Here is a 17,812-nt window from a genome sequence, read left to right as displayed (position 1 = left end):
GTGCTTTCAGGGCCCAAGTGGCTGCTGTACTTGATTATAATGGTAGTAATGACAACTGAAGGGGCAATGATATGAGATAGATTCTTTTGAGTTCATTTGAGTGCTCACAAAAACAAAATGATCAGAGTTTCTTTGTTAGTCCTAGAAGAAGCTTTTACTTCTGTGCTCACAGGGCTGATACTGCTGAAAATCAGGTGCACAATTTCACTGTGTGGGCTACTGAATCACACTGACCGTTAAAGTCAGAGGCTTACAAAGTTTCTCATGTGAAAGTTTGGGCACTGATGGACAAAAACTGAGATCCTGAAACTTGGAGTGAAAACAATTGGCTGGATCTACTCGAAACTGACCCAGCCTAGGACTTTCTAAAGCATTCATCACAAAACCTTGGAAGAAAAGCTATGACAAAGCTAGACAGCAAATTAAAAAGCAGAGACATTACTTTGCCAACAAAGGTCCATCTAGTCAAGGCTATGGTTTTTCCAGTAGTCATGTATGGATGTGAGAGTTGGACCATAAAGAAAGCTGAGCACTGAAGAATTGATGCTTTTGAATTGTGGTGTTGGAGAAGACTCTTGAGAGGTCCTTGGACAGCAAAGAGATCAAACCAGTCAATCCTAAAGGAAATCAGTTCTGAATATTCATCGGAAGGACTGATGCTGAAGCTCCAATACTTTGGCCACCTGATGCGAAGAATAGACTGATTGGAAGAGACCCTGATGCTGGGAAAGATTGAAGGCAGGAGAAGGGGATGACAGAGGATGAGATGGTTGGATTGCATCACTGACTTGATGGACATGAGTTTGAGCAAACTCCGGGAGTTGATTATGGACAGGGAAGCCTGGCGTGCTGTAGTTGATGGGGTCACAGAGAGTCAGACATGAATGAGTGACAAACTGAACTGATGGGCAAGAGCCAACAAGCCAGGCTTGGGGGTGTATATGATAAAAGGGACCACAGGCTACAGACTTTACCTGTAGTACTCCTGAACATTTTCAGAGATGGAAGGTATCACCTTATAGGATCAATTCCAGAAATTTGTCCATGGACTGGAAAACTCTGAGAGAGCATCTCTCATGAAGAGAAAAGAGACCTGTCATTTATAGGACATTTGGAGGAAGAGCCCTGAGGCGAGCAGAGAAATAGGATTAATTAGGAGAAAGGGGTCTTGAGGAAGCCCAGGTAGGAGGGTATTTAAAAATCATAGAAGAAATCAGTGGTATCAAATACCACAGTATATTCATTAGCAAAGCAAACTGAAAATGATCCCATGGATTTGCCCTTGGTGACTTTTGCAAGAGTAGTTTGAGGAGAGTAGAGTAGAGGGTAGAATGAGAGATGAGGAGATAGGGATCCAGACTGTAGTGAATTAACCCGCTGTGATAAATTACTCCCTTTGAATTTGCCACATGTTTCTTAAACTGACATAATAATTCTGAAACACTATGAAGTATTCCCTTCCAGGAAGGAACAAGGTCAGGATGCCTGACATTAACACAAAAATTTGACATAATTCTAAATATTCTAACCATAAAGAAGAAGAAGGGAAAAAAAGAGGAAGAAGAAACAGAAGAGGCAGAATGAGGAGAAGAAGAAACGTAAGTTTCCATTATATGAGATCAGTAAACTGTTTACTTAGAAAATCTTGAAGAATAACTGAAAATATGCTAGAACTAATCACTGAAATTCAGTAAGAGAACCAGATGCAAGATGAAACAGAAATAAATCAAGCTGTCTTTGGACTAGGAACAACTAATTAAGAAGAATAATGGAAAAATATTTTCATAACACTTATGGATATGATGTGCATGCTTAATCACTCAGTTGTGTCCAGCTCTTTGCAACCCTTTGGACTGTAGCTTGCCAGTCGCCTCTGTCCATGGGATTTTTCAGGCAAGAATACTGGAGTGGGTTGCCATTTTCTCCTCCAGGGGATCTTTCCAACACAGGAATTGAACCTGTGTCTCCTGCATTGCAGGTGGATTCTTTACCCTCTGAGCCATAAAGATAAATTTAATAGATGAACATGCTTTCTTGAATGGAAAACTCACTATTTTAAATGTATGTTTTCCCAAACTTACACATACATAAGGTTATCCCAGTTCAATATCACAAAGAGCGTTTTTTTCCTCGAAATAAGAAAAAAAAATATTCTATTGTTTATGTTTCATCCAGACAAGTAAATGGATGAAACATAAACAATAGAATATTTGTTCTATTGTTTATAGAATAAATCTGTGTAATGAATGTCTTTGAGGTAAGAATTTTTGTACCAAGGAGCAAAGAAGAGTCTATAATTGCTGTAATTCAAGACAAAAATAAAATGCCAGGATTTAAATGGACTGATAGATCAAAAGCATATAATTAATTCATATTCTATAAACAGATCTAAGTATATCAGATAATTTAGTATATCATAAAGGAGTCATTTTAAATCACTGTAAACACTGAATGTCATTTAATAAATAGTTCTGGGATATCAGAGAAAATTTAAGGAACAAATATTACTAGATACCCACCCTCACAGCCTCTGTAAGAATAGATTTCAATATTTCTCACCAATATAAATGTGTATGCATATGGGTTTCCTCTAAGGAATTAATCATAAGAAAAACGCATGGTTAAGTATGAAAACGAATGTCAATACAAAGCAACAGATTGTAGTAATAGTATAACACTAAATAGATGGAAACAGCGTAAATGTCCAAAGAAAGAATTGGTAAAATATATTAGGATATATCTATAAAATTGAATACTATAGAGCCATCAAAGCAATTAGTTATGTATGTGTAGTCCAAAGATAACCACTATATAGGTAAAGAAAAAAAATAAAACAGTATTAGAGTATATACATATTTTTATAAAAATGTATGTATTAGTGTATATTTGGAAAAAATTCAGAATGCTGATAGTGATTACACTTAGGTATGATATATAGTACCTGTGATATTTGTGCGATTTCTCCCTTATATATTTTGACATAACTTTTCATTTATATGAAGTAATAAATTTATTTTATAAATGACAGTAATATTTATATAGAAACCATTTTTGTCCATTAGCAGAAGCTGCATTTCAGATTATCTGTAATTAAAATATTTGTATTAGTTAGATACTGATGCATAGCAAATTATACCAAAACAGACAGTTCTATCAATCATAGTTACTATGGATCAGAGATTTGGGAGCAGCCTAGAGCGTCACTTACGGGTTTGGGTCCCCTATGTGGTCTCTATCAGGACTCAGATTGCAGAGCTTCAGTCATGTGAAGGCTTGACCTGAACTGAAAGACTAGATTCCAAGGTGACTCATTCACATGGCTGGGAAGAAGGTGCTGGCTCCTGGAAAAAGACTTTAGTTTCTCTCCTCATGGGGTTTTCCACAGGGCTGCTTGTGTGTTCTCAGTATATACCTGCCAGCTTTTCCCACAATGAGTGATCCAAGAGCACAAGGAAGAAGATGCAATGACTTTTATGATCTAGCCTGGAAGTTACAGCATTGTATCCACAGTATCCCCTAGGTCACAGGTTTGCCCTAGTCAATATTGGAGGGGATTACATAAAGGTATGAATATTAGGAAATGAGGATCATTGGGGGCCATCTTGGAAGCTAACATAATTATATTAAGAAAAATAAAAATAAAATACATTTCTAAAAATCATGAGATATAGAATATTTATGTTTTACTATCATAGCAAACTGATGGACTTGTGCATCAACTGAAATATTAAAAGTGATAATTATAGAGAAATTTTTGAAAAATTAGTATTAGGTAAATAAACATACTTACAAATAAATAGGCTATTAACTATTTAGGCTATTAACTGCTATTTAACTAATAGGCTATTAACTACTATTTCGAGTGATCTGTAGACAAAGATTAGGTAATATAAAGAAATTCAAATGATTGTAGCAGAGGATAGGATTGTTGTTGTTCAGTCACTCATCTGTGTCCAACTCTTTGTGACCCCATGGACTGCAGCACTCCAGGCCTCTCTGTCCCTCACCATCTCCCGAAGTTTGCCCAAGTTCATGTTCATTGCATCAGTGATGCCATCCAGCCATCGCATCTTCTGATGCCCTCTTCTCCTTCTGCCCTCAATCTTTTCCAGCATCAAGGACTTTTCCATTGAGTCGGTTGTTTGCATTGGGTGACCAAAATACTGGAGCTTCAGCTTCATCATCAGTCCTTCCAATGGGTATTCAGGGTTGATTTCCTTCAAGATTGACTGGTTTGATCTCCTTGCAATCCAAGAGACTGTCAGGAGTATTCTCCAGCACCACAGTTCAAAGACATCAAGTTTCTGGTGCTTTGCCTTCTTAATGGTCCAGCTCTCACAATTGTACGTGACCACTGGGAAGACCATAGCCTCGACTATACGACCTTTGTCGCAAGAGTAATGTCTGCTTTTCAACACACTGTCTAGGTTTGTCATAGCTTTCCTGCCAAGAAACAAATGTCTTCTGATTTCATGGCTGCAGTCACCATCCACAGTGATTTTAGAGCCCAAGAAGGGGAACTCTGTCAGTACTTCCACCTTTTCCCCTTCTATTTGCCATGAAGTAAAGGGGCCAGATGCCATGATCTTAGTTTTTTTAATATTTAGTTTTAGGCCAGCTTTTTCACTTTCCTCCTTCATCCTCATCAAGAGGCTCTTTAGTTCCTCTTCACTTTCTGCCATAAGAGTGGTATCGTCTGCATATCTGAGGTTGTTGATGTTTCTCCCTCCTATCTTGATTCCAGCTTGTAACTCATCCAGCCCAGAATTTCTCACAATGTGCTCAGCATATAAGTTAAATAAACAGGGTGACAACAGACAGCCTCGTCATATTGCTCTCTCAATCCTGAACCAATCAGTTGTTCCATACAGGGTAATAATTGTTACTTCTTCTCCTACGTACAGCTTTTTCAGGAGACAGGTAAGATGGTCTGGGATTCCCATCTCTTTAAGAGCTTTCCACAGTTTATTATGATCTTCACAAAGGGTTTAGCATAGTCAGTGAAACAGAGGTAGATTTTTTCTGCAATTCCCTTGTTTTCTCTATAATCTAATGAATGATGGCAATTTGATCTGTGGTTTCTCTGCCTGAGGGTAGAATTATGGGTAGATGAAAATTTTTCTAATTTTTTTTAATGGTGCAGTACGTTTTTTTAGTAAGACATATTTAAAACAAAGAAAGTTAGTATTACATTAGAGTTTAAGTCATTGAAAATTAATTCTGTTACTCTATAGTTGAAGTAATGAATTAGTAATTTAAAAATACATTAAAATATTTAAAAATGCAAAATCCTAAAAATCAATGACATATATGGTTTACAAGAAAATCTTACAAACATCAAAGAGCAAACATAACCCAATGAATGATACGCATGAAAAAAAAACAATATTGAATATGCTTCTACAAAATTTAAGGGTTCATTTCTAACAGACTAATAGCTATTTAAAATATGAGTTGGTCTCAATCCCCAAATTCTAGCTGGAAATTTCCTCCCTCACTCCAGGCTCCTTAGAGGAGACTTAATAATTGAGGAATTAGGCAGTCAGAGGAACAAAGAACTATTAGTCTGCCTTGACACTGGGGGGAAGCATGAAGATGATTATTCTTTCTCTTTCTGTTTCTCTGTGTGAGGCCTAGAGAGGAATTTCATCCCTAAATCTCAACTTTGGAAAGCTAGTATCATTTACTAGACCAACTGTTCTAGTGACTGACTTAATTTTCTTATGCATGTGCTAATTTTATTTAAGCCTAACACAGATTATGTTAAAATTAAGTTTAAAAAAATCAACTCTATAACTCTTCCTTCATGATTTCTTGGTCAGAGTCTAAAAGTAGGAGGAAGAAAATGAGAAAGAATGACACATATTTCAAAAGTGGGAAAAAGAAGAAGAATACAGCTGACACACCTGAGCCTTAAAGTTCATAACAAGTGTTTGTGGTTTCAGATATACATATACCTAGTGTTGTGCTATACTCATAAATCCCATGCTAACAGCCTGAAAAGTTTTTTTTTTTCCTAATAAAATGAAGAGCTAAATAATATAAAGGGAATACTTTCAGCTCCAGTCAAATGTATTGCCTATTGGGCAAAACACTTGAGTTTTCATTTTTGTTTTTATTTAACATGAACTGGTCAGTTCCTTCTCTTGTCATATAATTTTTTGGAAATAGTTTGTTCTCATAACAGCTATAGAAACAAAATATCAGAACACTTATTACTAGTTGCACAGCTCTTAAAATATGACTGTTGCAATGGAGGAACTACATTTTTATTTCACTCAGTTGTAATTAATTTAAGTTTTCATTTAAATCATCACATATGACTAGTGGCTACCATATAAGGAAACACAACTCTGTACACTGGCCCAGAAGACATGTGAGTGGCCCACAAGGAAAGGAGGGGCTTGAGTGACTTAAACAAGCCAGTCCAGGCAAGATACCAAATACAACTGCAGTTGTCCACAGCTCCTTTTGATTGTACCCAAACCTGATGTAGCGTAGGAAAGGAAAGGTTACAACGAAAAATAAATCAAGTCCTTTATTGCTGATTTCACATTTTTCTGTTATTCAGGTCAACGGAGAGAGCACCTACTGGCTATTTACATTTCCACAAGAAAACAACAGACAACTTAACAGCTATCTATAAATATAGTAAAGGACATCTGAAATGACTAGAAACCAGGTAATCAATCTGCCTCACTGGCACAAATTTAGTGAGCAAATTCTCACAGGGTGTGCTGTCTCTGCAGGATTTTATATGTTCTTCTCACCGTCTGGCTGAATTACACTCCTATACAAGAAGTAAATCTCCCTTTAAATGCACAACAAAATCAAATGATTTAGAATTTTGAGTAAAAGTGTGACACTTGCCATACAAAGTATTGTGAACAAATACATTGAGTTTATTTTGTTTTTAGATTTCATGTATACTATATCCAGATAGCCCAATGGTAACATTTTGATGTGGGTTAGGGAATTCCATAAAACTTACTTATTTGCATTTATTTAAAATTCTATTTTATTGAAATTTTCTTTAAAATTTAAATTTTGTATTAAGATAATTGTAGAGTCACATGCAATTGTGAGAAATAATACAGAGGTGTCTCCTGTAATATTGTGCTAGTTTTCATCAGTGGTAACGTTTTGCAAAACTATATCATAACCAGGATTTTGACATTGATATAATGCATTGATATTATTCAGATTGCCAGTTTTATCCATATTCGTGTGTGTATTCAGTTCTATATAATTTTATTACCTGTTTAAGTTCACGTATCTACCACTATAGTCAAGATATTGAACCGTTCCAACATCACAAGGATCCCTCCTCTTGCTTTTTTAGAACCACCTTCAGCTCTCTTCTGCTTTACTTCATATCTAACCACTGATATGCCCTCCATTTCTAAAATGTTATCACTTCGTTGTTGTTCAGTTGCTAAGGCATGTCCAGCTCTTTGCAACCCCATGGACACAGGCACCCCAAGCACGCCAGGCTTCCCTGTCCATCACCAACTCCTGGAGCTTACTCAAACTCATGTCCATCGAGTCGGTTATGCTATCCAACCATCTCATCCTCTGTCTCCCTCTTCTCCTTTTGTCTTCAGTCTTTCCCAGCATTAGGGTCTTTTCCAGTGAGTTGGCTCTTTGCATCAGGTGACCAAAGTATTGTAGATTCAGCGTCAGCATCAGTCCTTCCAATGAGTATTCAGAGTTGATCTCCTTTAGGATGGACTGGTTTGATCTTGCTGTTCAAGGGACTCTCAAGACTCCTCCAGCAACACAATTCAAAAGCATCAATTCTTTGGCACTCAGACTCCCTTATGGTCCAGCTCTCACATCCATACATGACTCCTGGAAAGACCATAGTTTTGCCTATATGGACTTTTGTCAGCAAAGTGATGTCTTTGCTTTTTAGCATGCTGTCTAGGTTTGTCATAGTTTTCCTTCCAAGAAACAATCGTCTTCTTATTTCATGGCTGCAGTCACCATCTGCAGTGATTTTGGAGCCCAAGAAGAGAAAATCTGTCACTGCTTCCTCTTTTTCCCCTTCTGTTTGCCATGAAGTGATGGGACTGGATGCCATGATCTTAGTTTTTTGAATGTTGAGTTTTGAGCCAGCTTTTTCACTCTCCTCTTTCACCTTCATCAAGAGGTTCGTTAGTTCCTCTTTGCTTTCTGCCATTAGAGTAGTATCATCTGTGTATCTGAGGTTGTTGATATTTCTCCTGGCAATCTTGATTCCTGCTTGTAACTCATCACTTTATAAAAAGGAATCATATGCTATGTAACCTTTTGGGATGGACTTATTTCACTCACTGCAGCCTTCTGAAGATTTTTCCCAAGTTTGTTGTGTATATCAATAGGTTTTTTTTTTCCTTTTTTCCCACTGCTGAGTAGTAGTCCACTATATGGATATATCAGAGTTTATTTGCCTGTTGAAGGCATATAGACTGCTTTTAGTTTTTAACTATTATGAATAATGCTAGTATGAATACTCAGTTATTGTGTGAGCATAGTTTGCATTTCTCTAGGATGAATGCCTATGAGTACAATTGATTGGTCATATTCAGACACGACTGAAGTGACTTGGCATGCATGCGTGCTAGTTACATGTTGAGTTAGTAACAAAATGCCAAACTGCTCTCCAGAGTAGCTGTACTATTTTGTATTCCCACCAGAAATCTATAATTCAGATGATTCATTTGAATGATTCATTTGATTCAAATGATACAATGATTCACTTGCTCTACATTTTCACAGCATTTTTGTGTTGCCATTATTTTTATTTTAGAAGGTAATCTCTTATCAACCAGCCTACCAGCATATACATATACCACCTTCCAGATACAGTTATATTATAATTTTATTTGGATCAATATTCTGCTTTTATTATTATTACATCTCAATAAATAATAATCACATTTAAGCCAAGTAACATTTTGATTTTCATGCAAAGCTTTTACATTTTTACAAGTAATTGAACTTTTAATGTTTCTATTTTGCTTCTATTTGTTCTTCACTAATAGTGTATTCCCCCACACCTCCTTCAGTTGTTTAAATAATTTCTCAACACACTCAAATTCGTCACATACTCCATTTATTCAGTCTTCTTGGAGACATCTGTTGCCTTCTGGCCTTCGGTCTTCATTGGTTGCTTACTAGGTCTGTTGCATAGCTATCATCTCCCTGAGGTGTTCCACCACCACTCTCTTAATTTGGATGCTCTGTTTCCTGAACACTGTTTTTTTTTCCCTTGGCCTCATTTGAGTAGAACATAATTTCTTAGTTTCCTGGGAAAATGGCCTGTGAGGTAAAGTTTTAAGGCTTCAGTTGTCAGAAAATATTATCAATTTACCCAAGCATTTAATCAGTAGTTTAATTTCAGATATAATATCCCTTATATCTTGAAGCTATTGCTGCAGCATTTTCTATTAGCCAGTATTCTGCTGAAGAAGACCAAAGCCATTTTGATTTCTTGTTCTTTGCATGTGTACTTCCCCTCCCTCCACACCTTTAGAAACTCTTGGAATTTTCTCCTTACTCCTTTTCTTTGAAATTTCCACATTTTTACCTTGTCATAGATGTGTTTGGATCCATGGTAGTGAGAAATAATGAGACCTTTCAATCAGGAAAATCATATCCTTAAATTCCAGAAAACTGTGTTGAATATGCTTTTGATTATGGACTTTTTTTATTTTGCTTTTCCTTTTTTGGAACACCTATTATGTGGCTATTGGACATATTAAAAGTGAAAGTGAAAGTCACTCAGTTGTGTCCGACTCTTTGTGACCCGATGACCTATACAGTCCATGGAATTCTCCAGGTCAGAATACTGGAGTGGATAGCCTATCCCTTCTCCAGGGGATCTTCCTGACCCAGTAATCAAACCAGGGTCTCCTGCATTGCAGGCGGATTCTTTACCAACTGAGCTATCAGGGATGTCTTCTAATCTTTTTTGTGTTTCTTCTTTTCTTCCCTTTTTTTCCCCATCCCTTAGGCTTCTAAAAGTATCTTCTAGATTAAGATTAATTAATTAAAGATGAGAAAACTGTGACCCATAAGATAGCCTTCCATTTTTCTACATAAAGTTTTATGGAAACCCAGCCACATCCATGGGATTCCCTCGTAGCTCAGTTGATAAATAACTTGCCTGCAATGTAGGTAGACCTAGGTTCAGTTCCTGGGTCGAGAAGATCCCCTGGAGAAGGAAATGGCAACCCACTCCAGTATTCCTGCCTGGGAAATCCCATGGACAGAGGAGCCTGGTGGGCTACAGTCCATAGGGTCGCAAAGAGTTGGACACAACTTAGCGACTAAACCACCAGCCACATCCATTCTGTTATAACTGCATAGTTGAGTTGCAACAGAGACAATATACCTCACAGGCCTAAAACATGTAATATCTGATCATTTAATGCAAAGTTTATTGACATCTTTTATAAGAGATTGATTTTTTCAATTTTGTCTTCCAAATTTTCTATTGAATTTCTCATATATATGTTCATATTTTCAACTTCCTTTAATTTTATTTATAACATCCTATTTTTAATTCATGGCTATAATATTTTCTGTTATCTTTCTAAAGATATTAATATTCTTTTCTCTGTTCTTAAGATTTTATCATCCAGTATGGCCTCTCTTTCCTTTAAGTTGCCTTATGTCTTTGGTGTTTGTAATGTCAGCATTTTTAAAATTAAAATAGGAGAGTCTTGACCACTTGCTCATATTAAAGAGTGAGACATTAAAATGCAATTTCTGTACACATAGATGAATTTTGTAAATTGTGGGCTTTCCAGAACCACAAGCTAGTAAGATTATTTTCTTAGGGAAATGCTGTATGCAAAGGCAATGCACAATGGCAGTATTTTCCTTTGAAGTAGTCAGATTCTTTCCGTCTTTTATAAGCTTGCTGATACTATATCCAAATGAAGTAAGAGGGCTGAGAGATTATAACAGTCTTTTTAATACAGTACTCTGCCCTCAATAGTGTCTGGTATCTCTCAATTGGAAAGTCTCTGTTTTATACTCCTCTGGAAATAAATATGCAATCTTGTGCCTGAATAGGGGTCAGGGTCAATAGATCTAAGTCTTGTAAATCCCTAGATTTAGACAAGTTCATAGATAGTATTTTGTTGGCCTGTTTTACTTTACCAAAATTTTTGTTAAATAATTTTTCTACAATGTTAACATTTTTCAAAGTATGTTATCCAGGTTTTAAAATTATAGTTTGTTAAATCTGAGTGATGCAACTACCATTACCCTTTTAAATCAGGAAACATTCAATTCTAAGTATCAGAAAATTCAATGCAAGCAAAATTAAACAAATGACATTATTGACTAAAGTAACTAAAAGTCCAGCTATAACATAGACCTAATTTCTATTTGATTCAGTAGATCATAGATTGCAATAAATATGTGTAACTTATTTCAGTCCCAACTTCATGATGCCAAATGCATTTTTAGAATGCCTTTCTTCTTGGTGGCAAAATAGCTAGAGCAGTCATCACATCCACCCACCACACCATCCAAAAGGGAAGAGCAGTGATCCCTTCCAGTAATCCTTTCAAAAATAGCATAGACATTTTATTTTAAGAGGCCTTCAGCAAACCACTGATTGAAACATAATGGATCAAGTAGAGTGCTGAACCAATCTTGTCAACTAGGAGAATATCACAGATTAATTGACTTTCCTTGGGATACTGATACTTTGGCAAGGGAGCGGGATAATCCTGACCAACTTTCACCCATCACTGCTTGCTCCTAGAGCTTTGGATATGTTCAATCCCTTCCAAACCACGTGATTTTTACACCATGGCACAGTGGGGTAGAAGGAAATGTGGATTTGGGAGAAATGACAGTATTCACTTCCCTCCCCATCTTTCTCCAAATCAACAATTATATTTGACCATTTTAATACCTCTTAGTCAATAATTGATAGGCTAAGTAGTTAGAAAGTTGGTAGGAATAAAGAAGCCCCGAGGAATGCTATCAGCCAATTTGTACTAATTGACATTTATAGAACTCTCTACCCAACAACAGCAAACTGCTCATTTTTTTTCATGTGCACATGATATGTTTACCAAGATAGGTCATAGCATGGGTCATAAAACAAGTTTTATTCAATTTAAAGGATTCTATTCCTACAAAGTATGTTCTCTGATCACAATGAAATTAAATTAGAAATCAAAAACAAAAGTATGAAAAATCTCAAAATATTTGAAAACTAATAACAGTGGTGTTGGAGAAGACTCTTGAGAGTCCCTTGGACTGCAAGGAGATCCAACCAGTCCATCCTAAAGGAGATCAGACCTGGGTGTTCATTGGAAGGACTGATGTTGAAGCTGAAACTACGATACTTTGGCCACCTGATGTGAAGAGCGGACTCATTTGAAAAGACCCTGAGCTGGGAAAGATTGAAGGCAGGAGGAAAAGGGGACGACAGAGGATGAGATGGTGGGATGGCATCACCGACTCAATGGACATGAGTTTGGGTGGGCTCCAGGAGTTGGTGTTGGACAGAGAGGCCTGGCGTGCTGTGGTTCGTGGGGTCACAAAGAGTCGGACATGACTGAGCGACTGAACTGAACTGAACTGAACTGAACATATATAATCCATGTATCAAAAGAGAAATTAGAAAGTATTTTGACCTTTATGGAAATTAAAAAAAAGAATGTATTATACTTGTGTGATGCAGTTAAAGCCATGTTTAGTGAGAAAATTATATAAAATATTAAATTCCTATATTAGAAAATGTCTCAAAGCAATGTCTTCAGTTTCCTTTTTAAGGAACTAGATAAAGAAAAGCTAATAATCATAAAGTAAGCAGAATAAAGGAAATAAAGTCAGAACAGAAATCAATGATGTTTGAAACAAAAAAAAAGAGAAAATCAGTGAAACTAAAAGCTGGTTATTTGAGATGCTCAATAAAAATAATAAATTTGTATTCAGGCTGATCACAAAAATAGAAAAGACACAAATTTCCAGTGTCAAGAATGAGAGGTGGCACCACTACAAACTTTTCAGATATTAAATTGATAAGGAGTAATGATAAATAACTTTATGTTAATAAACTCAATAACTTATATGAGTCTGTAAGTTGCTGAAAGACAGAAACTACCAAAGTTCACGTAAGAAAAACATTGCCTGAATAACCCTATATCTAGTAAATTAATGGAATTTATAAAGTTTTCCACAATGAAAACCACAGGCTAACTTTACTTTCCTGGGGAATTCTCAAACATTTAAAGAAGAAATAAAACCAATATCAATAATACCAATTATGCAAAATCTCTTTCTACAAATTGATGAGGAGGGAATACTTCTCAATTCATTGTACATGGTCAGCATTAATCTGATACCAAAAATTAGAGAAAGGCACCATATGAAAGAAATTTATAGGCCAGTATCTCTTATGAACTTACTTATTCATTCTTTAGCTTTCAGGAAAACATTAATTATCTCTTCAGGGCAGCCTTTGAGATTTCTTTGACTAGTTAAATCTCAATTTATAGTCTTTAGCAACATATATCTCTTCTTCATTAGACTTATATAAAATATATTTATTTTATGATAACATGTAATTAGAATCTTTCTCCCACACTAGACTGTAAAATTTTGTTAGGATGAGAATGTTCCTAGCCTGCTTTTGAACATTTTGTTTTTCACAACTGTTGAGCAGAATATCAGGCACATAGAAAGTGTTCAGTAACATTAAATATATATATATATATTTTAAATTAATGAATGACACATTGTTAATGAGATACTGTCACACTCTATTATGCATAGTGGTGATCTTGGGATGTGTGTAGAATGGGATGAAGGTAGTGAATAAACTAGGGACATAGCTGGTTGGTTACCATTTTATTAGTTGGGTAATTAAATTCAGTGTATTAAGTGCCTGGGATCTCTTTGGTGATATTGATTGGATATGTTTTCTGATACAAGTAACAGAAATCCATACCAACAGGGACTTAAACAAGTGTGAGTTTTCTCACATAGCATGAACTCTGGAGGTAGTTCATCTGCTATTTCTATTCATGCAATTTCTTTCTGCTCTCCATACTTAGTGTATTCATCTTTTTTCTTTATACTTGTTGATTCATGGCTGAAAGATGCCTATTCCATCTTCAGTCACTGTACCCCATCTTAAGGCAGGAAGGATGAGGAAGGGTGGCACCACTCAAATTCGGCCCTATCATAAGCAAAACTTTCCCAGAGGCCTCTATTATTCTTCCAGACTTTTTCTTAAATGGTATTAACACAAAGTGGTCTCATTAGCGAAGCCTAGATACAAGGGAGCCTGGAAAATTGATGATCTAAAGAATATGTTTGTCATAATTGCATAGTCTATGGCCAATCATCATTTATTTACTAGGGAACTTTATCCAAGCAACTCTTCATCTATTTTTTTTTTCTTTCTTTCAGCAAAAATTTAGCAATGAAGAAGTTTGTTATCAATTAATAACTATTGGGTAAGCAAACAACAATGTTGGCTACTTTTCCTCAGGTACTGAGTGGGGTTAAATTCCAAAAGGTTTCATGACTTTCACATGGTTGGGTCACGGTAAGGGGAGACAAATATTTTATTCAAAAGTGGTGAGAAAAGGGAAGATGAATTCTTAACCGGATTTGTGTGTATAAAATAAATGGCTTAGGTTACTCATGTTAAAAAATCATTTAGTAAGTATATGGTATATGCATACCTTTACTATAATATATTGTCTTAACCAGCATCAAGTAAGCCTATTGTACATCATAAACACTGGTCAAAAATTGCTTGTATTACATTTTATGACCTCTATCCGACACAATAAGACATGGCATGTAACATGTAATTCAAGACAGGAAAATATAGAAAAAGGTCAATGAGATTTGAGCACTCTTTCTGACCATAGTTTGGTGGGCCTGAGCTGTAATATATTAAGACCTTAAAATATCTAAGTAGGAACAAAGGCTATTACAATCATATTGTGTGCGAGTGCACTGTCATGTCCAGCTCTTTGCAACCTTATGGACCTTAGCCCACCAGGCTCCTCTGTCCATGGGATTCTCCAGGCAAGAATACTGGAGTGGGTTGCCATTCCCTACTCTAGGGAATCTTCCCAACCCAGGGATCGAACCCACATCTCCTATATCTCCTGCATTGCAGGCAGATTCTTTACCTGCTGAGCCATTGTATTAAGTGATTGAATAGTATAATATATATTTTAATGCATAAGAATATGTATTAAGACTATATGTTGACATATGTATTAATAATATAATTCCCTGGTGGCTCAGCTGGTAAAGAATCCACCTGCAATTTGGGAGACCTGGGTTTGATCCCTGGGTTGGAAAGGTCCCGTGGAGAAGGGAAGGGCTACCCACTCCAGTATTCTGACCTTGAGAATTCCATGGACTGTATAGTCCATGGGGTCAAAGAGTCGGACACGACTGGGTGACTTTCACTTCACTTCACTTAAGAACATATAATACATGCGTATTATAGTCTATCTATTTATAATGTATAAGAATATATTGATCTCTCCAACTGGTTTTATTCATAGGCTAAGTGGCTAGCTACTTACATAGCATGATTTATGAGATTTTAATAGAATGCTCCTTTTCTACTCTGGCATAGTGGTTATCCTATAGCAAGCAGCATAATGTAATGATTATGGAGAACAAACTCTAGAGCCATACTATCCTGCTATAAATCCTGGCTTTGCTACTTACTAGCATTGTGATCTGGAGCAATGTGTTTAACCATTTTGTGCCTCAGTTTCTTCTACTGTAATGTAGGGAAAATAACAGTACTTCCATGGGGTTTTATGGGAGAATAAGATAATTATTTTTCATAAAGCCCTTAAATAAATGTCTGATACCCAGTACCATATAAGTATTTCTTGAATAAAATTTAAAATATCATTAAATAAGTGATAGCAGTTATTAAGGTATACAGTCAGTTATTTGGACCTCCTGGTTGAGTGCTTATTCCATTACCTACAAATTGGGGTCAAATTCCAATTGAAAGAGCTGGCTTTCATAGGGTGCTAGCTTTAGAAAGAGATATTATTTCTTTCCCATTTATGTAGTTGCATCTGGAATATATTTATAAGTGACTTCTCAAGAACACTAATTTCCTGAACTGATTGCATCCATCTGCAGCATCTCATTAAATAAGAATTAAAAGAATGTAATGAACTCTTGTCTATGCCCTCCCAGTACAATGGACATTTAAGTGGAATAACTCTTTCAGTCCACTGAAATCAAACTTACTGAATGTTGTGGATAATCATCCTACTTATTCCCTAGATGTGAATTTAGGGTCTGAGAAGACCCCACCTCTGTAGACCTTTTAGTTTATGTCTATGGCTGAAAAATTCCATAATGGGACAGAGGAGAAGGGAAGGAGATCTGGGAATCTCAAGAGAATCATAAGCCAAAGACATATGACATGACATACATACTGTTTTTAAAGAATAATGGAACCAATGAAATCAATGAAAATTTATACCTAAATTATTTTAGTTCGTGTGTATGCACACACACACACACACACACACACACACACACACACACACACGAACCCAATTCCCAGAACACAACTATTTGTTGCATGTGGAGTGAAAACTTAAGCTAGGACGATTTCCCATAAAAATATCTCTTCTCCAGCTATTTTTCAGAATTGACAAGTACACTGCTTCCTGTGCTCCCAGACAATAGCTTAAGTTTCTTTTTCTAAGGTTTTGCTTCCATTCTTTTTGTCATGCTTGAGGATACTCTTTAAGACAAAACAGCTGCTGTGTCCTGTACCTACTCTGAAGACCTTAAGGAGGAACACTGCCAGGTGATACTTAAAATATTAACTTCTGGTACAGAAAGGGTACCAATCAATCAGAATGGATACAAGTTAAAATGAACCCCCGATGGGTCCATGAAGACTGAAATTTAGTTCCAAATAAACGAATTCCTTATAGCACAAAGGAGATCCAGGCTGTGTTTTTAAACTAGACTTATAATAACTAGGCTTATTATTAGGGAAGATTGCTTTCCTATTTTCTTCCTAAAAGAAGCCACTTTTAGGGCCCCAGGGGTCTGACCTGTTCTCCCCCCCCCCACATGTTGTTCTTGCACTTTATTAATTTTATTCCCAAGGAATTCTGAGCATAAGAATGGAGCCACCTTTTTTGAAAAAACGATATTGGTGTATAGTGATTCCATCAGGCTTTCACATAGGGTGCTGGCTCAGTTCTCACACAGGGAATTTGCTAGTCAGCCTTACCCATATGGGAGTCGAGGTCTATCTGTTCTTTGGCCCTACAGAAATATGTAAACTTCCCTCTTTGCTGTCAGAACTTACCTCTTCCTCTGTATTAGGATTATAAATGTTTAAGGACATCGCACTCTTCCATGGGATATGGCTTGGCCCATTTATGAGTTGACCAGTTTAGTCACACCGATCAAAAACTCATTTCCAAAAATCTGGCTTATTCAGTTTTAAATGAAACCATGTGTGGAATATCAGCAGTTCAGAACATAATGTCCTATGGCAAATGCAGTGAAATAACTTGTCAGAAGATTTCCTTCATCATGAGGAGAGAGAACATAAGGTCTGACAATATCAAATTGCTATTAATGTGTCTAAACTCTCCCTTTCAATTTCTGTACTTATCATGGACCAGAAACAAAATGTTCATTGACTGAGGCCCTTCCGTGGACCATGCTTTGAAATGCACTACTCAAATATCTTTAACTCTAATCAGACACTTGGCTAAGAGTGTACACACACACACACACACACACACACACACACACGCACATGCACACA

At 36.4% G+C, this 17,812-nt stretch overlaps 1 long non-coding RNA gene across 1 annotated transcript in view; it reads left to right on the top strand.

Annotated features, from left to right (window-relative positions):
* The window catches only part of LOC145535225 (uncharacterized), a 228,630-nt gene extending 221,948 nt beyond the window's left edge, over positions 1 to 6,682 (top strand). Inside the window, exon 5 of the long non-coding RNA XR_014075333.1 lies at positions 6,572 to 6,682. This is a non-coding gene — a long non-coding RNA (uncharacterized LOC145535225). The remainder of the gene's footprint in view (positions 1 to 6,571) is intronic.
* Positions 6,683 to 17,812: the final 11,130 nt, after the last annotated feature.

Source organism: Giraffa tippelskirchi, chromosome X (assembly GCF_054371585.1).
Source record: "Giraffa tippelskirchi isolate mGirTip1 chromosome X, T2T-mGirTip1v1.2.pri, whole genome shotgun sequence".
Classification (NCBI taxonomy): Eukaryota; Metazoa; Chordata; class Mammalia; order Artiodactyla; family Giraffidae; genus Giraffa; species Giraffa tippelskirchi.
This window is presented reverse-complemented; position numbering and strand designations above follow the sequence as displayed.